Source organism: Panulirus ornatus, chromosome 32, assembly GCF_036320965.1.
Source record: "Panulirus ornatus isolate Po-2019 chromosome 32, ASM3632096v1, whole genome shotgun sequence".
In the NCBI taxonomy this organism is placed as follows: Eukaryota; Metazoa; Arthropoda; class Malacostraca; order Decapoda; family Palinuridae; genus Panulirus; species Panulirus ornatus.
In genome coordinates this window covers 14,763,063-14,786,718 of record NC_092255.1, presented here as the reverse complement: position 1 = coordinate 14,786,718, position 23,656 = coordinate 14,763,063, and the positions used below count along the sequence as shown (strand labels likewise).

The window sequence follows — 23,656 nt, the reverse complement described above, 5'->3', positions numbered from 1 at the left end:
ATGTCTTGCGCGTCAAACAATGTACTCCACCTTTTTCTTTTTTTCTTAAGGTAAGTATTGAGAATTACCGAAGCTCATTCTGATAGCTTTACTAAAGGTTTTCTAAATGCTACTTTAGATCTATTAAAAGTACTCAGACATCTTTCTCTTTTTATATATGCTGAGCAGTTGAGATCCGGCGTGGTGTATATTGGAAGCATTCTCATCATTTCAGTTGTAGGATATATAGTTTACTGTATGTTAGTCATTTGTTATGTTGTAAGGCCAAGCCCTGTATACATGTAAAGAACTGTGTGTATGGATGATGATGATGTTTTTGATTCTCCTATAAAGTGATATATATATATATATATATATATATATATATATATATATATATATATATATATATATATATATATATATATATATTGGAGATTTGTCAGATATGTGTATGGATGTGCAGCCATGTAGTGTGAAGAGTCGTACTTTGCATGTATATATAACTACAAGTTCATAGAAATGCTTACTTTCCTGTTTGTAAATCTGTGCGTATGACCAAGGCTTTTGAGTAATCTATTCTTTCAAAAAAAAAGTATATATGTATATAAATATATATATATATATATATATATATATATATATATATATATATATATATATATATATATATATATATATATATATATATATGAGATACCATAGGTGTGTAGGACCATAAGTATTGTTAAAAGGGTTATTTATGAGTTTTGTGTAGTGTATACTGCGTTTGGGTCGAGGGTGGGTAGAGTGCGTTGTGGATTGAGTGTATAACAAGTGGTCACTCGGGCATGCGCCAGGGTTCGAATACCACGTACTCGACCACGTCCCAGCTTAACGTTAAGGGGGCCCTGACGCTTCCCTACTGATTTAGAAATGTATATGATCATGAGTCGAACGGTCATTGTATTTATTTTTCTTTACATTCATGGTTAAGTTTTCGATCCGCCTATACTTCTGTACTGAGAGTAGGCCAGTCATAAACCACTGGACCTACTATATGATTCATCCTATACGTTTCAAAGTTACCATAGTCAAGATCTTTATAGTCCTGTACAACAGAGAGAGAGAGAACATAAGCGAACGGCTGGGTTATAGTTGGCTGGGTTACCTGGGCTGGCTTTGGCCCAGGTAACTTACTAGGGTCACGAAGGACGTCCAATTGTTGATCACTCATCCAGATACCAGGGACCATCTACCAGGTGGTCAAGACGATTCTGGACACTCGACACAGACTCTCACTGCACTTATGGCCCTGATTGTAAGAACAGCTTGTCATGATCCCGAACCTTACAAGAAGAGCAAGTACTACGTAGAAAGTACTTTTACAGCAAGCAGAGAAAATATACGGTCGTAGAAAGTACATTTATAGCAAGCAGAGAAAATATACGTTGGGAGGGGGGAAAAGTTATGCTTATAGTCCCTTCGTACCCACTGGGTTGAATTTTATCCAAATTTGGATTATATATGAGACATAGTTTGCATATTTCTTTTCCCGATAAATGTTGTCCTATATTTTGTTCAAGTCTACACGATATATGTATACAGGGAGCCGGCTCAGCCTCCCACGAGATCGGTATGAGGATAACACATTCGTGTATGGGGACGACGACTCTCCACCACACTCATCGCCTCGTGTACTCCCAATCCACGTACATTAATCCATCACCTTATCACCTTACGTTATCAACATTACTACAACTCGCGTTGACAAGCCGAAGTCAAGTTACGTATCACACATGGCTCGAAATAAGACATTTTTTTATTTCTCTTCTTTTGAAACACTATCTTTTCAGCCCCATTGAAAATATCTTCTCAGCCCAGTGGAAGGGCAAAGGATGAACATGTGACAACAATTCCCAACCGCTTGAAACCAGCTGTGGCATTGATGTACCTGCTGTTGTCTCCATCATCAGTTACTATCAGCTGCTCCTGCTGCTGTTTTAGTTAATGTGTGACAGGTGGAGTCGAGCTAGCGCTTTCGGGCTGCTGTTTCTCTGCTGCAGAGGCTTACATAACACGACAGCTGTTCGCCTGGGTAGTGGTGACAGCTGCTCCTGCTGCTGTTTTAGTTAATGTGACAGGTGGAGTCGAGCTAGCGCTTTCGGGCTGCTGTTTCTCTGCTGCAGAGGCTTAAATAACACGACAGCTGTTCACCTGGGTAGTGGTGACGGTGATAGATGTATGTGGGAGTGTGTAAGACGTCCTGTGTCACATAGAAATGATCGGAAGGATTGATGTAGACAGTGAAGGTACGACAGAGAAAGTTTTTTAACGTTTTCTTTTCTCCCCCACTCTTCCACACACACACCCCTCCCTCCGAAAAGAAAATGGCAGAAGTGTGTTATGATAACCCAGATGGTCATATTTGATATTATTTTTTTTTCTATCTCTATCACTCTCTCTTGTCTTCGTAGTCATGTTCTGTATATGTCCTTTTCTACTCCGTAGACACAGGCAGACCCCGCGTTCTTCTGGTGGGTGAGATGGTACTGTGCCAATGGTGTAGAAGATGCAAGGCATTCCCAAAGATGAGAAGGAAATATCTCTTGTTCCTTCCTACTGAATGATATGTGTGTGTAGTAGGCATTATTATTATTATTATTATTATTATTATTATTATTATTATGATTAATTATTATTATTATTAAACGTCCAAAACATTTTGTGCTGCAGTACTTGATGTAGTCACTTTGCAAAGAAAATAAAAGTATTTTTGTACTTTTCTGTTTCTTTTATTGTGTATCCTTAAATATATATATATATATATATATATATATATATATATATATATATATATATATATATATATATATATATACATACATATTCCTATGAGTCCACGGGGAAATGAAACACTATAAGTTCCCAAGTTCACTTTCGCGTAATATCACATCATAGGATATATATATATATATATATATATATATATATATATATATATATATATATATATATATTATATATATATATCGTCTCTCCAAAAGCACATTCTGGTCTCTGGAAAAGAAGAGAAGAATATACCCCGTGAGAGTAAGTTTATTGGCGTGGCACTTGGCACACCATAACTTTTACCACTCGTTATCCACATTGGAGATGGTGGCTTACAGGTCCACACACACACACACACATATACACACATGAAAAAGGGAAGTCCAAAGAGAGTGTGTATGTTTATGTATGTGTGTGTGTTTGTGTATGTATGTATATGTGTGTTTATGTGTGTGTATTTATGTACGTATGCATATGTGTGTGGTGTGTGTGTGTGTGTGTGTGTCTGCATGAAGGCACGGCTTGTGACCACATGAGTGGCATGTTTTCGCCAGCCTCACGTCTCCTGCGAATACAGCAGGGAAATAACATGTCCCTCAAGATGTGAGGTGTTCCAGGGCGAACCAGGCATGTTCAGGCAGAAGATCCCTGGTGGAGGGGGAATATTTGGCGCAGGGCAGGAACCTGGGGTCGAATGAATATTAGACGGGGAGTTTATGAAGATCTTTGAAGAATTTGATTGTTATACGGGAATTTATGAAGATCCTTGAATATTTGACGGAATTTTTGAAGATCTTTCAAGAATATTGATATTAGACGGGAATTTTATGAAGATCCAAAGGTATTAGACGGAATTTATGAAGATCTTTGAAGAATATGCTTATCATACGGAGAAATTATGAAGATCCTTGAATACTATACGGAATTTATGAAGATCCTTGAATACTGTACGTAATTTATGAAGATCCTTGAATACTGTACGTAATTTATGAAGATCTTTGAAGCATATGAACATTACACTAGAGATTTCTGAACATCCTTGAATATTGGACAGAATTTATGAAGAATCTTTGAAGAATAGGAATATTAGACGGGAATTTATGAAGATCCTTGAAGAACATGGATAGAGGATGAAAGGTATAAGTAGAAGTTTGCATGTGGTTACCGTCTGCATAATGAGGAAGAATGGGAAGGGCTGGGTCATGTAAATCTAGCGCCATGACTATACGTTCTGTCTCTATACCATTCCATTTCGAAAGTTCATATATACGTCATCATCCATCACACTTCTCTCTATATCCTACTATAGTTATCTGAATAAACTAAACTACCATTTATCTATATCTTAAACCTCCTTCGGTCTAATTACGTTCTGTGATTCGTAAACTTAAACCAGACGTCTCAAATAAAGACGAGGGTCGAGTTATGTGTTTATAGTCTTCCTATTGCGCTAGTGCGCATGCGTCAACATGGCCGCCGCTTGCCGCTGCTGTTGATGTAGTGGTGAGGAGGAGGACGCTCTTTTCCCCCACTCTGCAAGTGTCAAGGATGGTGTAGTGTGTGTGTGTCGCTACAGCTGCGTCCAGACGACAACATGGGGTCATCCAGGACTACATAACGTGTGTGTAAGTGTCGGGTTGTACCGTCATTAGGAACGCCTAGGTTGATATGTGTGTGTGTGTGTGTCAACTCCTTGTGGTTGGCTTCGAATCCGATGCGGATCACTTATGTCACTTTAGAATGATAGGCCTTTGACCTTATGCACCGGTGGCTTAAGGGTTAAAATGACCATAAGATTAACTAGGTGGGTTATATATATATATACGTCACGGAGGGAAAAAGAAACTTTTGTCCTTATGCACCGACTGATTAAGGGTGAAAAAGGGATTTTACCCCCAAAATTAGTCAGAAATTTTGGATCTTAAATGCGAGTCACGTGACTTTAGTTAGGTTGCCAACAAGCGAAATACACAGCTATTCAACGGCTGTCTGAGGTCGGTAGCCAAAACTCCTCTTGAATGCCACTTCGCTTGTGATCTTCCAAATATCGCGTTATGATCATTGGGTTCTGATACCATTGGAGTTATCTAAAATTTGCTATCTTGGTCAAAGTACGTATATCTGTACGTTTATCTGTGAAGTGTGCCTATTATATGGTAGTTGGAGGCAAGTATAGAACGTACAGTGGGTACAATAGCAGGGGGTAGGTGGAGGCAAGTATAGAACGTACAGTGGGTACAATAGCAGGGGGTAGGTGGAGGCAAGTATAGAACGTACAGTGGGTACAATAGCAGGGGGTAGGTGGAGGCAAGTATAGAACGTACAGTGGGTACAATAGCAGGGGGTAGGTGGAGGCAAGTATAGAACGTACAGTGGGTACAATAGCAGGGGGTAGGTGGAGGCAAGTATAGAACGTACAGTGGGTACAATAGCAGGGGATAGGTGGAGGCAAGTATAGAACGTACAGTGGGTACAATAGCAGGGGGTAGGTGGAGGCAAGTATAGAACGTACAGTGGGTACAATAGCAGGGGGTAGGTGGAGGCAAGTATAGAACGTACAGTGGGTACAATAGCAGGGGATAGGTGGAGGCAAGTATAGAACGTACAGTGGGTACAATAGCAGGGGGTAGGTGGAGGCAAGTATAGAGCGTACAGTGGGTACAATAGCAGGGGGTAGGTGGAGGCAACGTACAGTGGGTACAATAGCAGGGGGTAGGTGGAGGCAAGTATAGAACGTACAGTGGGTACAGCCGCCTTTCTTTCCATGAGGTTCGAACCCAGCGGAGTATCGACTCGTTACATCGAAGCTTTCACTCCTCGAAGCTTTGCCAGTCATGTCGAGGTTGGTACTGGTTTCCTCCACCACAACCGTACGTGGTGTTCACTTCGACTTCGATAAAACCTAACGAGAAGTAATTGCGCCGTCGCTCCTCCTCTCCGTGGCAAGTGAACCTGACGGGAATCAACTCGTGAGTTCGAAGCCGAGAGACGTTCTCCGAGCTCAGTCCGGCCCCGTGTGACCACACTGTCATTCATCCTACCACACCAGTGATTCACTGGTTGTGATATTGATGTTACCGTAACCCAAATACGAAATAAAGATTCATAGATGATAGTTATCGTTAAAGACTAATGATAAGTGATGATGACTTTAGTTATCATGAAAGACTAATGATAAGTGATGATATCTATAGTTATCGTTAAACTATTGATAAGTGATGATAACTATGGTTGTCGTTAAAGACTAATGATAAGTGATGATAACTATAGTTATTATTAAAGACTAATGATAAGTGATGATAACTATAGTTATCGTTAAAGACTAATGATAAGTGATAATACGTAGTACATGATAATGATATAACTACCAGGGGTGTAGTCACCGTGAGGGCCGGGTTGATGGAGGGAGGGTTAAGGATTGTGGGAGGGAAAACTTAGTGTGAGGAGGTAGAGGACAGTGGAGCATGAGGTGTACGTAGTGTGAAGGTGTAGAGGACAGTGAAGCATGAGGTGTACGTAGTGTGAGGGGGTAGAGGACAGTGGAGCATGAGGTGTACGTAGTGTGAAGGTGTAGAGGACAGTGAAGCATGAGGTGTACGTAGTGTGAGGGGGTAGAGGACAGTGAAGCATGAGGTGTACGTAGTGTGAGGGGGTAGAGGACAGTGAAGCATGAGGTGTACGTAGTGTGAGGGGGTAGAGGACAGTGAAGCATGAGGTGTACGTAGTGTGAGGGGGTAGAGGACAGTGAAGCATGAGGTGTACGTAGTGTGAGGGGGTAGAGGACAGTGAAGCATGAGGTGTACGTAGTGTGAGGGGGTAGAGGACAGTGAAGCATGAGGTGTACGTAGTGTGAGGGGGTAGAGGACAGTGAAGCATGAGGTGTACGTAGTGTGAGGGGGTAGAGGACAGTGAAGCATGAGGTGTACGTAGTGTGAGGGGGTAGAGGACAGTGAAGCATGAGGTGTACGTAGTGTGAGGGGGTAGAGGACAGTGAAGCATGAGGTGTACGTAGTGTGAGGGGGTAGAGGACAGTGAAGCATGAGGTGTACGTAGTGTGAGGGGGTAGAGGACAGTGAAGCATGAGGTGTACGTAGTGTGAGGGGGTAGAGGACAGTGAAGCATGAGGTGTACGTAGTGTGAGGGGGTAGCGGACAGTGAAGCATGAGGTGTACGTAGTGTGAGGGGGTAGCGGACAGTGAAGCATGTGTACGTAGTGTGAGGGGGTAGCGGACAGTGAAGCATGAGGTGTACGTAGTGTGAGGGGGTAGAGGACAGTGAAGCATGAGGTGTACGTAGTGTGAGGGGGTAGAGGACAGTGAAGCATGAGGTGTACGTAGTGTGAGGGGGTAGAGGACAGTGAAGCATGAGGTGTACGTAGTGTGAGGGGGTAGAGGACAGTGAAGCATGAGGTGTACGTAGTGTGAGGGGGTAGAGGACAGTGAAGCATGAGGTGTACGTAGTGTGAGGGGGTAGAGGACAGTGAAGCATGAGGTGTACGTAGTGTGAGGGGGTAGCGGACAGTGAAGCATGAGGTGTACGTAGTGTGAGGGGGTAGAGGACAGTGAAGCATGAGGTGTACGTAGTGTGAGGGGGTAGAGGACAGTGAAGCATGAGGTGTACGTAGTGTGAGGGGGTAGCGGACAGTGAAGCATGAGGTGTACGTAGTGTGAGGGGGTAGCGGACAGTGAAGCATGAGGTGTACGTAGTGTGAGGGGGTAGAGACAGTGAAGCATGAGGTGTACGTAGTGTGAGGGGGTAGAGGACAGTGAAGCATGAGGTGTACGTAGTGTGAGGGGGTAGAGGACAGTGAAGCATGAGGTGTACGTAGTGTGAGGGGGTAGAGGACAGTGAAGCATGAGGTGTACGTAGTGTGAGGGGGTAGAGGACAGTGAAGCATGAGGTGTACGTAGTGTGAGGGGGTAGCGGACAGTGAAGCATGAGGTGTACGTAGTGTGAGGGGGTAGCGGACAGTGAAGCATGAGGTGTACGTAGTGTGAGGGGGTAGAGGACAGTGAAGCATGAGGTGTACGTAGTGTGAGGGGGTAGAGGACAGTGAAGCATGAGGTGTACGTAGTGTGAGGGGGTAGCGGACAGTGAAGCATGAGGTGTACGTAGTGTGAGGGGGTAGCGGAATGAAGACGTCTACATAAAGAAAGAGGAAAAAGGTTTGAAGATAACATTAGTGATGAGGTTGTACTGTAAACCTCCTGCGCGATGTTACGTTTTGAACAGCACTTCACTAGTTCCTAGTTGTTCGCTTCCCACCACATCATCCCATTTTCTAAAGTGTAGCTAGATTGTTAGATTGTTCAAATGGGATCGTTCGTTTTTGTCAACAAATTGCTTTCTGAAGTTTGGTCCTGTTGAAGACTTCACTGCAACATGTAATCATCTTACATATAAAAGTACATATACAATCTACATAACACCACAGAATAATGAGTTCCTAAGTTTTTATATCAAAAGTCCTACAGTATGAATGGCTGCACCTTGTATGGATGCGTGTTCAAATGTGGTTTAACGTTTCTCGTGGATGATATATTCATGACGCAAAGTTTGATGGTTTCCTGTAATGCTGAACATGTGATAGGAATTTAGTGAGTAAGAAGCATATTATACGACGTAAGGAGAAATGAGACCAATGGTAGGCTTTTCCGTGGAGTGTGGCGTGCGTGTGGTGAGTGTGTGGCGTGAGTGTGGTAGGAGTGTGGCGTGAGTGTGGTAGGAGTGTGGTGTGAGTGTGGTAGGAGTGTGGCATGAGTGTGGTGCGAGTGTGGCGTGAGTGTGGTGGGAATGTGGCGTGAGTGTGGTGGGTGTGTGGCATGAGTGTGGTAGCAGTGTGGCATGAGTGTGGTGGAAGTGTGGCGTGAGTGTGGTAGGAGTGTGGCGTGAGTGTGGTAGGAGTGTGGAGTGAGTGTGGTGTGAGTACGATGGGAGTGTGGCGTGAGTGCGGTGGGAGTGTGGCGTGAGTGTGGTAGGAGTGTGGCTTGAGTGTGGTAGGAGTGTGGCGTGAGTGTGGTAGGAGTGTGGCGTGAGTGTGGTAGGAGTGTGGCGTGAGTGTGGTGCGAGTGTGGCGTGAGTGTGGTAGGAGTGTGGCGTGAGTGTGGTAGGAGTGTGGCGTGAGTGTGGTAAGAGTGTGGCGTGAGTGTGGTAGGAGTGTGGCGTGAGTGTGGTAGGAGTGTGGCGTGAGTGTAGTGGGTGTGTGGCGTGAGTGTGGTGTAAATGTGGCATTAGTGTGGTAGGAGTGTGGCGTGAGTGTGGTAAGAGTGTGGCGTGAGTGTGGTAGGAGTATGGCGTGAGTGTGGTAGGAGTGTGGCGTGAGTGAGGTAGGAGTGTGGCGTGAGTGTGGTGGGAGTGTGGCGTGAGTTTGGTAGGAGTGTGGCGTGTGTGGTAGGAGTGTGGCGAGAGTGAGGTAGGAGTGTGGCGTGAGTGTGGTGGGAGTCAGGTTCTGTGGTAGTGGTGATGTGTGGTATGGTATAAGCCACATATTAGCCTGGAGTTCGTCATGAGTGATCATGCAGATATCAATTTTGGCATTAGTCGATAATATCGCAAGAAACTCTTTACATTGCTTCACCCTGGAGATGAGCAGCTCTGATATAACCTTTCAAATATACCCACCACCATCATACTCAATCTACTAATGATATGTCTATAGTAAATGGGAATATAACACAAAGTCAATTATCTGTCCAGTACGACATTTCGTTACTCGTACCCATTTCACCAGTTTATTGAACTTACATCAAGCAATACTAATTTATAATCCGTCATTAAACCCTGCATATCATTAATCAGATGAGCTCGTATTTAATTCACGTTTCCTAACACACACCAGCAAACACTCTCATGTTCTAAGTATCGCTCAAAAGCTAACAAGAACCACAGGTTATATGTCTCCATGTCACAGCGGAGGACAGGATGCGATATCTTGTTCATACTTTACCCACACCAGACCCCCAACACCATCACCATATAATATCAACATTCCCATGATGTAGATTGCGTCCCGACCACAACTGGTGGCTGCAGGTATGTGGTGCTGAGCCTCATCCCTTCCTTCTCCCATCATCATCACAACATCTCTGTATACACACCGCCACACCACAGCCAACACCATACTTATGTCACACGCTGTAAACTGTCACACATGACATGGAACAGTTGATGATGTGAGGCAAAATGATTCTCCTTTTTCATATTCATTATACTCGAAGATTGCTTAGGTAATAATAGTAAGGGAAATTGGTGAAGTAATTGTTCAAATGCATCCTTGACCTACGACATAGGTGGTATGACCAACCCAGCAGCAGGTGTGAAGGCCAACCTAACGCTGGTGACATTTGCTTCTGTGGATGAAGGGGAGGACATGGCCCGTGTGTGTGTGTGTGTGTGTGTGTATGTGTGGTGTGTGTGCTTATTAAAGGAGGGGGTAGGGAAGGTTCATTATCATGGTATGATACAGCCCTTAAACACAAGGTACGAATAACATCCTAAATTGTCACTAACTTCATTTTTTGTATAGTCCTGCTTATTCCTACATCTGCTCCTTCACTACTGCGCTGTATGTAGGTGTCACATCTGAGCCTCCTCTCTCACCACTCCTCCCTCCTTACCTTGTTACACCCTCACAAGCCAGACCCACTCGTCTCCCGCTGCCCACCACCCTAGGTCACTGATGACAGCTTCGGCGTGGCATAGAACGTACAGTGGGTACAATAGCAGGGGGTAGGTGGAGGCAAGTATAGAACGTACAGTGGGTACAATAGCAGGGGGTAGGTGGAGGCAAGTATAGTGTGTGCAGAGCAGAGCCGTGACGGGCCACGTATCCGTTTGATCGACCAGCCTTCAGGGGAAGATAAACAGCTGGGTTAATTGAGAACCGACTGCCGCAACCGGGATTCGAACCTTTGCGGACTCGACCCTTGGGCGGCCCGTGAATGCGCCCGGGTCAGCAACGCTAACCGCTACACCACTGAGGATAACCGCTACACCACGGACGTCCATAGACGTAACTGTGACTTTCCAGACGTAAACTTGACACACGACTGGTAGTGACAACATCACAGCACCCGGTGTAGTTTGGATGTCTGTCATTACTGGTGTGTCTCAGGCCCAGAGTGATCATAATGCGTAATACCACAGGTGTCCAGCTGGGTCCTCATAAGTTTCTCTGTGTTCCAGTCATCACGGGTTGCTGGGGCGGGAGTGGTGTACAAGATTGTGGCTTTAGATCAGAGTGGGTCTGTATAAGGAGGCGCTGGAAGCATGCAGACAGGCATCTTTGGCATGATCATGAACACGGTCACTGTGCGACCTTCTCTTGGTAACCCAGCGATGGCTAGAGACCTTCAGTCCACATGACTAAGTATTAGTGTTCTAGACGACCCGGTTTGTGATTTCCATGCATCTGCCGTGTACCAAACTCGTCATCTGGAGCTGTTCACTGTGGCTCTGTCGACAGTAATTCCCGCTATCGTTCTGTCACCAGACACCAAGAGTAGAGGACTTTATCGTTTACAGACAGACTGGTCAAACCAAACATCTTGTGGGATGTTAAGTAATTGAACGAAATATTACGACACGATAATCTATAGTGAAGTATGGGAGGGAAGGTGAAAATTACTAGCTCGCTTCATCTATAGGTATTTGAAGGAAACTCGTGAGTATGTTCATCCAATTTCCTTTTGCTTGTGTCCATTTGTGACTTGACTGAGTGTGTGAGGAGCTGAGTAATGGTGCGTCCGGGGTAGCGATATCAGGATCGTAAAGCGCGTGCGTGACGAAGTTAAGATGTGTGAGTCCTGGTGGTATAGGGAGTTCTGGAAGTCTGCTTCAATGGTCTTGTTCTGTCTCGCCCACCGAGTCGTCCCTCAAATGGCTTCCACTGCTTGATTCTGAAGTCGTTCGTAGCTGCTTCATCCGTCTTTTCGTCCAGGTGATGAGAGCGGGAGTTGCGGAAACGTCCATCGATCTGATGGTAAGGGACAACTTGAGTCGTTTGCCACCACTCTTATTTCCAGATATGGTCAACATGACCCTAAAGTCTGCTCAGTGTTCTCCCATCCATCGTGTTCTGGAGATATTTCTCGAGGTTCCTGATTATTGTCAATCCAGAGCAGAGATTATGTGTAGCCTAGTTCGACAGGCAGATCTTAAGTGTCATAGTAAAACACTTTTGATTTCTCTTTAGGGATATTAAGATCTAGTCCAACCCACGTCACCAGTCATGTCAAAGACTCGGTTTTGTCACAGAGGAACTATACTATATTATCACCATAGCTGATTAGATTTGTATTTGGGTAGATTCGGCTCGACAAGATCTTAGAATTCGCCCTGAGTTCTTCCAGCATCCAGGGACATATATCTGGAATACTGACACTGGAATCGTACCCGAACTTTCCCACTTTCGTTTTGCTTGTATTCCAGTAAGATAGTTGCCTCTGATAACCATCTGTGCCAAGAGGAAGAAAGGAGATGAGGGATTTGCCAGTTCGAAAGTCTTTCTACAAGTGTAATTACTTGTCAGGTTTAGATTTACGGTATCCAGCACATTTACAGAGCAGTTAACACTAAAACCCAAACAACTTAGGGCCCGATGATCAAATCTTCCAGTTCAAGTTATTGTCCATTTTGCCAACATTCTTCATTACACCCAGAAGGAAAGACACAAGCCTCGTCATTTTCCACTTCACCAGATTGAAGGAAAGACTCGACGTCTTCCTTCTTCATGGAATGAGCCATTTGAACTCGAGTGTGTTGTTGACGAACTTCAAGCTGAAGCGTTCAAACTGTAATTACACTTTTCAGACGTGGTGTAAACAAGCGATCGCGTCCTCGTCAGGCGACGTGTCTTTCTTGTGCGTTTTCCAGGTGTTGTTACACGTCGGTCATACAGAATTAAAGTGGCGTTGGTCTGTGTTGTCATTAAGTGTTCTCCCGCTTGAGTGACGACCCCGATCCTTGTGGTCCAGTGTTCCAGCAAGCGTAAGTCTGACGCGTTCTGGAAGTTTTGAGCTGAAGATCCAGTCTTCCAGCAAGCGTAAGTCTGATCTGGAAGTTCTGAGATGATGATCCAGTCTTCCAGCAAGCGTAAGTCTGACGCCTTCTGGAAGATCTGAGCTGAAGATCCAGTCTTCCAGCAAGCGTGAGTCTGATCTGGAAGTTCTGAGATGATGATCCAGTCTTCCAGCAAGCGTAAGTCTGACGCCTTCTGGAAGATCTGAGCTGAAGATCCAGTCTTCCAGCAAGCGTAAGTCTGACGCCCTCTGGAAGATCTGAGCTGAAGATCCAGTCTTCCAGCAAGCGTAAGTCTGATCTGGAAGTTCTGAGATGATGATCCAGTCTTCCAGCAAGCGTGAGTCTGATCTGGAAGTTCTGAGATGATGATCCAGTCTTCCAGCAAGCGTAAGACTGACGCCTTCTGGAAGATCTGAGCCGAAGATCCAGTCTTCCAGCAAGCGTAAGTCTGACGCCCTCTGGAAGATCTGAGCCGAAGATCCAGTCTTCCAGCAAGCGTAAGTTTGATCTGGAAGTTCTGAGATGATGATCCAGTCTTCCAGCAAGCGTAAGTCTGACGCCCTCTGGAAGCTCTGAGCTGAAGATCCAGTCTTCCAGCAAGCGTAAGTCTAACGCCTTCTGGAAGTTTTGAGCTGAAGATCCAGTCTTCCAGCAAGCGTAAGTCTGACGCCCTCTGGAAGCTCTGAGCTGAAGATCCAGTCTTCCATCAGGCGTAAATCTGACGCCTTCTGGAAGCTCTGAGCTGAAGATCCAGTCTTCCAGCAAGCGTAAGTCTGACGCCTTCTGGAAGTTTTGAGCTGAAGATCCAGTCTTCCAGCAAGCGTAAGTCTGACGCCTTCTGGAAGATCTGGGCCGAGGAACCAGTCTTCCAGCAAGCGTAAGTCTGACGCCTTCTGGAAGTTTTGAGCTGAAGATCCAGTCTTCCAGCAAGCGTAAGTCTGACGCCTTCTGGAAGATCTGAGCTGAAGATCCAGTCTTCCAGCAAGCGTAAGTCTGACGCCTTCTGGAAGTTTTGAGCTGAAGATCCAGTCTTCCAGCAAGCGTAAGTCTAACGCCTTCTGGAAGTTTTGAGCTGAAGATCCAGTCTTCCAGCAAGCGTAAATCTGATCTAGAAGTTCTGAGCTGAAGATCCAGCCTTCCAGCGAGCATAAGTGTAACGGCTTCTGGAAGATCTGAGCTGAAGATCCAATCTTCCAGCGAGCATCAGTCTGGCACCTTCTGGAAGATCGGACCAACCACGCTCAGGGTTAAGTAACCAAGTCTTCAGTTTTCAGTCACTATTTGATGTCTGGTCACGTAACTCCATCTGCTGATGCGTAGTGACGTGCGCTTCAGCATCCCACCCAAAGTAGGTCAACTAGGTAGGTCTCACGCGAATAGCTATGTCTCATCTCCCACGGATCCTCAGTTCTATGTATCAACATACGTTCGTTTACAGCAGTCTGTCTGCATGGGCGCGCTCAGGCGATTCTTGCTTATCTCGGTTGAAATCTGTGCCATTACGTTCAAGTTTAATCCTTGTTTGAAAGACTTTCGTGTTTAGGCCACCAGAGTCGACACGGTTATGGCTGAACCGATCGGGTGGGGGGGAATACGCCATTTCTACCTGTGTCTGATAATATTCTCGATTTAATTAAGTTACCTGCGAGGTACGAACACCTGGATGTGAGAGCTTAGCTAGGTCAAAGGTCACGTTTTCCTATCCACTAGTCACACAGACGCGCTCAAGGGTTGGACTCTCGTGGTCAAGGGTCGTACCGTCGTGCTCAAGGGTGTGATACAGTAGTGGTCAAGGGTGGTACCTTCGTGCTCAAAGGTGTGGTACAGTCGTGCTCAAGGGCCGCACCGTCGTGCTGAGGGGTCACACCGTTGTGCTCAAGTATCATACCGTCGTGCTCAAGGGTGTGGTACAGTTGTGCTCAGGGGTGTGGTACAGTCGTGCTCAAGGGCCGCACCGTCGTGCTGAGGGGCCATACCGTTGTGCTCAAGGATCGTACCGTCGTGCTCAAGGGTGTGGCATAGTCTTGCTCAAGGGTCGTACCGTTGTCTTCTGTGGTCGCACCGTTATGCCTCAAGTGCTCGTACCATCGTTCTCAAGGTTCGAATCATTGTGATCACAGACCCTTTAGTCGTGCTCGAAAAGAGCCGTACTGTCGCCGTGCTCGAGAAAGGCGTACCGTCGCGCTTGGAGAGGCGTACCCTTTGTTTGAAGAGGCCAAAGAGCTTATGTAAGAACTGATAATAGTCACTTTGTCTCAAGATAAGAGAGTGTGGAGACATTGCTGGTTCCGTAATAGCAGTGGATAATCCTCAGAGCGCAAATGTTTGGAAAGGATATCAGAAAGAAGTCTTCTTATTCCTCCTCCGTTAACTAGTACAAGGTAACCAGTACAAGGTAACCAGTACAAGGTAACCAGTACAAGGTAACCGGTACAAGGTAACCAGTACAAGGTAACCAGTACAAGGTAACCAATACAAGGTAACCAGTACAAGGTAACCAATACAAGATAATCAGTACAAGGTAACCAGTACAAGGTAACCAGTACAAGGTAACCAGTACAAGGTAATCAGTACAAGGTAACCAGTACAAGGTAATCAGTACAAGGTAACCAATACAAGATAATCAGTACAAGGTAACCAGTACAAGGCAGTCAAGAAATCGTCAAAGAGGAGAAAGAGAGAGACACGCATGTCTCCCATTGCTCTACCCAGACATCGTTTTCTAAGACAAACTGGGATTACATAATGAAAATGGTAGAAGGAGGACTCATATAAATGCACCAAGTGCATTGATACCACGTAATATTTTGCCAGTATCTCAAAACGAAAGAGGCGCGTAAATATAGTGTACATTGTTCATCTATTTTCTCAAAAGACGTATAACACCATTGTCTGAAGTTTATAATCCGTACTGCAGCACAGGGAAAAAAGTCTAAGAAATATGGAAGAGGGTAATCACTTCTCATTCATCTAGGGAAGAAAACGTAAAAAAAAAAAAAAGAAAACTTTGGGATTAGATTCCGTTTTCCCTTTCTGAGAACAGGAATAGTAGCAGTAGCTGCAGCTTCAAAGGCTGCATTCCATGCGGGAGCAGGGTAAGGTGGGTGCTAGGTGACCTGCTGTGGCTGCAAGGCTGCACAACCCACGTAAGAGCAGGAGTAGGTAGGTGCTTAGTGAAGCAGGAGAGATACACAATGGGTCTTTCCACACCCGACGGGTTTCGAAGGTGTTCTCAATAACAATAACAATGTCTCGTAACGTCATGGTTTTCCTTTGGCTTTTGTTTAACAGCAGTGGTAAGGCTTTTGCTTATTTCGGGTCTGTTTCGTTCAACAGATGTGGTAATTTGGTGTCTGTTGCGCGCTTAACCTTGTACCTATCTGACTCGTTAAAGGGAGTAGCAATATAAGCGTCTGTTGCGCACTTCTCTGTGTTCCTATCTGTTTCGTTCAGCAGACGAAATGATGCTTAACGCTGCTTGCTTGTTCTTTGCTTTAACGAGGTAATCTACCTCACTCTTAAGACTTTGTTCATCATTTGTCTTGTTCAACACGGAGGAGAACACCCAGGAACCTGCTTCATATCTGACCTAATGCATAATCTTGTTCTATAGAGCCATTGTTATGCATATCATTATCGGAACTGACCTCCTCCATCTACTAAACTTAGGGATCAGCTCGTAAAATACTTCATATTGACCTTCCAACGTACGAGATGATAGAGAGTCGAAGAAAATGTTCGATGAAGCCCGCTTCACTTTTAACTCCGACCTTGATGAACCATTCGAGCTCTAGATTAAGAAAACGTCCCTGGTCGTCTTTTGTAAATCTAGATTACTGCACTGGCCGTCTTTTGTAAATGTAGATAACTACGTTGGCCGTCTTTTGTAAATGTAGATAACTACGTTGGTCGTCTTTTGTAAATGTAGATAACTACGTTGGTCGTCTTTTGTAAATCTAGATAACTACGTTGGTCGTCTTTTGTAAATGTAGATAACTACGTTGGTCGTCTTTTGTAAATCTAGATAACTACGTTGGTCGTCTTTTGTAAATCTAGATAACTACGTTGGTCGTCTTTTGTAAATCTAGATAACTGCACTGGTCGTCTTTTGTAAATTTAGATAACTACGTTCGTCGTCTTTTGTAAATCTAGATAACTACGTTGGTCGTCTTTTGTAAATCTGGCGCATGTTGCATTTACTGACATTTTTATCGAGATGAGGGGTACAGTCCCAGAGAAACCTCCTGTGACACTGCTGAAGCCCCGAAGTCTCGTCATACGCATGGTCGAAGCTGTGCCGAGCTTTTTGTATCTGCCTGGCAAGACGAAAGGTTCGGTACAGCTTCGACCAGGTGGGTTCCTGGCTTCTGCTCTGCCTTTCGAGACAGAAGGGTCGAAACAGCTTCGACCAGGTGTGTGTCCCAGGCTCTCTCTCTCTCTCTCTCTCTCTCTCTCTCTCTCTCTCTCTCCCAGACCGAGACGAATGTTTCGATACAGCTTCGACTAAGAGTGAACCCCAGACCATTATTCGCGACTGAGTATGGAATAAATTAAATACAACTTACAGATGTATTGTAAATCAATATAATTCACAGAAATAGACACACTGTCGATAGACGAGTTGAGAAAGTTTATCAGCAGATGAAAAGATGGGTTTAGAGACGTGGTATTGTTTGCCACTTTTAAGGGCCATTGTCTCGTTAGAACCCCAAAGGTGTCGGCAGCTGTCGGCTCCGAAGCCTCATGTGACGATTGATTACGACGGCATTTGGCCGATAGGCGAGGCCTTAGCGCGTGGTGCTCACCGCAGGAAATCTTAGGGTGGCGAAGCTCGTGTCGTGTGAGCTCTGTGGCACCACGAACTTCGAGTCGTCTGAGTTACGGGGCTGTCAGGTGTGTGTGTGTGTGTGTGTGTGTGTGTGTGTGCTGAAAGCCAATTTCCCACATGTGGTTGAGAGAGAGTGAGATAAGACAAGCTTACCTGGGTCATAGGAGTGATGCTTGACAGTCACTGCACAGCCGTGTCACTGACCCTACCGATATACCTAGGCGGGTAGTATGCCGGTAACATACCTCCCTGATCGATGGCTGGTTACCAGGGGGAGATAGAGAGAGAGAGAGAGAGAGAGAGAGAGAGAGAGAGAGAGAGAGAGAGAGAGAGAGAACATTACAGGAAGTATATCAAAAGAGAGTGAGAAGTGAGAATGACTTAAGTGAGAGCAGGAGAGAAAGTGCATGAGATGGAAACAGGAAAATATGTAGACTTGAGATAAATAGAGAGATGATATGGTAGATAGATCGATAGATCGACAGATAGCCTATAGATGATAAATACATAGCCTTAAATAGATAGAGAGATCAAAAAATAGACATCTACAGAGAGAGAGAGAGAGAGAGAGAGAGAGAGAGAGAGAGAGAGAGAACATTACAGGAAGTATATCAAAAGAGAGTGAGAAGTGAGAATGACTTAAGTGAGAGCAGGAGAGAAAGTGCATGAGATGGAAACAGGAAAATATGTAGACTTGAGATAAATAGAGAGATGATATGGTAGATAGATCGATAGATCGACAGATAGCCTATAGATGATAAATACATAGCCTTAAATAGATAGAGAGATCAAAAAATAGACATCTACAGAGAGAGAGAGAGAGAGAGAGAGAGAGAGAGAGAGAGAGAGAGAGAGAGAGAGAGAAGCATGAAAAGAAGACTGGAGAAAGACGGAGGGGAGAGAGAGAGAGAGAGAGAGAGAGAGAGAGACCCCGATTCATTAATCCAGCGGGAGTAAATTGATCATTAATCTTCTATGAATAACAATTGTTTTAAAACGACCGAAGTAAAGTGAAGTCATTTTCATTTATATTCCAATTCGTCTCACTTAATTCCATGTTTTGCAAAATGTGATTCGTTCATTGTTATTGAAACTTAATTTCAATAAAGCTTGTAATAAATTCACTGAAGTCTTGTTGAACTAGAGGTAATAAAGTGTATCATAAAGGCACTGGGTTCTTGTGGAACTAGAGGTAATAAAGTGTGTCATAATGGCACTGAGTCTTACCATCCCATAGATAATAAAGCGATAGTAAGGGCATATCTAACTATAGATATTAATATATTCATGCCCTCCGCGGGGGCTCTTGTTTGCTCGCTCTTCTAAAGGCAACCACGCCCTCTCTCCCTGGCCACCAAACCCTGAACGGCGGAATGGCATTGTTCAGTAGGATAACCATTCATGCCCTCCATTTACCTTCTTCATACCTCCCATATTGCCGGCAAAACTATCCCGCTCAACAATAAGATATTTCTCCAAGACTATAGCATCCCAATAGCCAGCAACTTCTTGCCTGCCAAGAATATTGCTAAATTGTTAGCATATGTGTATGGGGCTCGTCGTGCATTTGGCCTTTTTCTTGGAGCGTCTCAGTCAAAAGAGAGGACCATCTGTTTACAGGACTGAGTAAAACAGGTAATAAAGGTATTGAAGGTTTGCCAAAATAGAGAAATCAACGCGAGTAATAAAGGTACTGAAGGCTTGTTGGACTAAAGATGGTAAAGGAAGTGATAAATAAAGTGAAGGCCTGTAAAACTAAAGGTAATGACGAGAACAACAAAAGCATGAACTGCTTGTTAAACTGCTCGTTAAAGATAACAAAGCAAGTAATAAATACACTGAAGCTAGTTTAAGATTAGTATTCATGGATTATCATTTTGCCATTCATTTTTTTGGTCATTGTTATATCCTACCGTAGCCCAAGTCTTCATAGCGAACCTAAGTACACCACAGACGCGTAAAGCCGTTCCTTGGAACGTCCTTGTATTCAGTACGTGTGTCCACACACCAATGCCACAAGAAGTCACTCGAAGCCTTTATAGGCCATCGAATATCAATACCTATAATGTACAAGTCACTCTGGGCGTTCTGGGGGCCATCAAATACCATAGTCGCTGATGTACAGTGTTGTTGTATTGGCTCTCTGATTCGTAGGTGAAGAACATCGAAGTGGACCAAGATGATGATAGCCAGCACCATCAGGTCAGTCAGGCCGGTGTGGGGCTCAACTGTGAATGGTCTTCACCTTTCTATGCCTTCATTATCGTCATTGTCAACAGATATTTGCAGACTTGTTTGATTGCCGAAGTGTGACAGAGAGATGTATAGTGGAGTACAGACCCTATCGAGCGATGGTTTCTGTAATACTGTGGCCCCTCCAGCTGTATAGATCTCTAGATATGAGCTAAAGATAATACCTTCAAGAGTCTCCTACGTATCATACATTTCATGGGGGAACCGAACATGCTTGACATGTGTTTGATTCAAGCACACGAAAACGAATCTAACTCGGTTAAACAGAATAGGGAGAAAATCATTCAAAGTTTCGTCTTTCCATGACCTCAGTCGTGAAAGGGAGGGCGTGTGTGAGGGGTCTCTGAGGGGGTCGACTTGACACTTAACATTACTCACGGGAAAGTTCCTGGAAATTCTTTTTCGTCAGAGGACACAAAGTTTGCAGTTTCTTTTGTCATCGTAGCGGGTCCGTCGTGCCGACAGGGACCCCGACCCCGGCGCCCAAATTGCCGGGAGCTGTAATCTACGACAGGTAGTGCTCAAGTTGAGGCAGGGAGAGTGAGGTGACAAGTTAGGCTCCTCTGAGTGAAATGGCTCCACACACACACACACACACATGAGAGAAAAAGAAATATTTGTCTCTTGTTCTTTGCTGAGCAGCTCAAACATCACGTGAAGCCTCCTTTTAACTCAGGGAGTGCCGAGTGTGGCCTCTCCTGCAGGGGGCTGGTGGCACGCGTTGCTCTCCCTGAACGCGTCAAGTGCCTCATTAGAACGCGTCAAGTGCCTCATTCGAACGCGTCGTGTCTCACTCAAACGCGTCAAGTGTCTCATTCCAACGCGTCAAGTGCCTCACTCAAATGCGTCAAGTGCCTCATTCGAACGCGTCAAGTGCCTCATTCAAACACGCCAAGTGCCTCATTCGAAACGCGTCAAGTGTCTCATTCGAACGCGTCAAGTGTCTCATTCGAACGCGTCAAGTGCCTCATTCGAACTCACAACCGTAGGTCGTCATAATGGTTCCTCATAGCCGACGCGTCCATCACGCGATGTAAGTAAGAAACTCTGTAATGAGGTGAAGCTTCTCTCAAGTGATCCAAAGTCGACTCACACTGGTCTAGTTGATGTGATTACCGCGTCGAACTTTGAGCAATCGAACTTGCTACTTTAGCTTGTGAGTTTCGAGCTCACATTGTCGCTGAGTATCAGACAAGCATTTTAGTTCCGATGGGTATACAAAATGGCTCATTTCCAATTCCAAAACTGCTCGTGAATCACGCAAGACACTCGCCCGTACAGCAACACTATGGGTGATCTAATGCCAGTCTGGGATTCGAATGATATGAAACTGTGCCGCTTCGACTGTCTCGAATCATCGAAAAAAAAAATGGACACCCAAACACCTCAAAATGCCTATTAATTTACACCCTTATGAGCTATTTTCTTGAATAATATCTAGTTAACCGGGGGTGGGGGGAGGGGAAGAAAGTGATATAGATATAGTAATACGGGAGAGTGTGAAGCTTATCCTCTTCATGTTCCCTGAGACAGGGTTCGACCATTGTCTCGGAGCTGGACGATGACGATAGAAAACGGACATTCCTCCACTCACTGATGGATGGTAGTTCAGTCGATTCTTTCACCTTTTGGGCCGTATCGACTACCGGGGTCATTAACGCTAATAACGTCGGGCTTTGAAGTCATCAGTCGAAATAAAACGCCATCCTCTGATTCTCAGTAGGATTCTAAGACCATACAGTGCCTCACCGCATGCCATGCAGTGCCTCACCGGATGTCATACAGTGCCTCTTCATGACATACCGTGCCTCTACATGCTATACAGTGCCTCTGTATGCCATACAGTGCCTCTGCATGCCATGCAGAAGTGCCTCTGTATGCCATACAATGCCTGACTGCATGCCATACAGTGCCTCTGCATGCCACGCAGTGCCTCACCGCATGCCATACAGTGCCTCTGTATCAATACGGTGCCTCTGCATGCCATATAGTGCCTTTGTATGCCATACAGTGCCTCTGCATACCATACAGCGCCTCTGATGCCATACAGTGCCTCTGCATGCCATACAGTGTCTCTTCATGGCATACAGTGCCTCTGCATGCCATACCGTGCCTCTGTATGCCATACCGTGCCTCTGCATGCCATACTGTGCCTCTGTATGCCGTACCGTGCCTCTGCATGCCATACTGTGACTCTGTATGCCATACAGTACCTCACTGCATGTAAGGCACTGCATGTGTAGCGTCTCGTACCTGAGGTAGAGAGGGACGTGGATGTGAGGTGGGAAGTTACCGCGTCCGGGTAGAGTGTGAGGTGTGTTGAGCTCGACGTCCCGAACCTGTGGCAGGCAGTTGTCAAGGATATGAGACGCGTCGTCTTTGTAACCACTCTCTCTCTCTCTCTCTCTCTCTCTCTCTCTCTCTCTCTCTCTCTCTCTCTCTCTCTCTCTCTCTCTCTCTCTCCCTTTTTTTTTCTCTCTTTCTCTGGCTCTCTGTCTCTCACAAACATGATATTCCAGCACTAATGGAGACAAATGCAGCTGTTGCCCCCCCACGTAACCAACTCGCTAAGGAGTAATCTGAGAGAGTTGCTTTGCTCAGCGAGACTCTCATCATCTGGCAGGACGGTCTGGTCGGTCCAGGACGGTCTGGTCGGTCCAGGGCGGTCTGGTCGGTCCAGGGCGGTCTGGCCGGTCCAGAACGGTCCGGTCGGTCCAGGACGGTCTGGTCGGTCCAGGACGGTCTGGTTGGTCCAGCACTGTCTGGTCGGTCCAGGGCGGTCTGGTTGGTCCAGCACTGTCTGGTCGGTCCAGGGCGGTCTGGTCGGTCCAGCACTGTCTGGTCGGTCCAGGGCGGTCTGGTCGGTCCAGCACTGTCTGGTCGGTCCAGGACGGTATCGTCGGTCCAGGACGGTCTTGTCGATCCAAGACGGTCTGGTCGGTCCAGGGCGGTCTGGTCGGCCCAGGACGGTCTGGTCGGTCCAGGGCGGTCTGGTGGGTCCAGAACGGTCTGGTCGGTCCAGGACGGTCTGGTCGGTCCAGGACGGTCTGGTGGGTCCAGAACGGTATGGTCGGTCCAGGACGGTCTGGTTGGTCCAGCACTGTCTGGTCGGTCCAGGGCGGTCTGGTCGGTCTAGGACGGTCTGGTCGGTCCAGGACGGTCTGTTTTTGGTCGGTCCAGCACTGTCTGGTTGGTCCAGGGCGGTCTGGTCGGTCCAGGGCGGTCTGGTCGGTCCAGGGCGGTCTGGTCGGTCCAGGGCGGTCTCGTCGGTCCAGGGCGGTCTGGTCGGTCCAGAACGGTCTGGTCGGTCCAGGGCGGTCTGGTCGGTCCAGGGATGAACGGGTTCGCTAGCGATGGTGTCTGAGGAACCTCGTCACTAATGTTGTATGTTGTAGCTGCCACCGCCACTACCCACACTGCTGCCACCGCCACTACCCACACTGCTACCACCGCCACTACCCACACTGCTACCACCGCCACTACCCACACTGCTACCACCGCCACTACCCACACTGCTACCACCGCCACTACCCACACTGCTACCACCGCCACTACCCACACTGCTACCATTGCCACTACCCACACTGCTGCCACCGCCACTACCCACACTGCTACCACCGCCACTACCCACACTGCTACCACCGCCACTACCCACACTGCTACCACCGCCACTACCCACACTTCTACCACCGCCACTACCCACGCTGCTACCACCGCCACTACCCACACTTCTACCACCGCCACTACCCACACTGCTACCACCGC

At 46.1% G+C, this 23,656-nt stretch overlaps 1 long non-coding RNA gene across 1 annotated transcript in view; it reads left to right on the top strand.

Moving 5' to 3' along the window:
* Positions 1–4,281: 4,281 nt before the first annotated feature.
* The window catches only part of LOC139759061 (uncharacterized), a 37,257-nt gene continuing 17,882 nt past the window's right edge, over positions 4,282–23,656 (top strand). Inside the window, exon 1 of the long non-coding RNA XR_011714991.1 lies at positions 4,282–4,415. This is a non-coding gene — a long non-coding RNA (uncharacterized lncRNA). The remainder of the gene's footprint in view (positions 4,416–23,656) is intronic.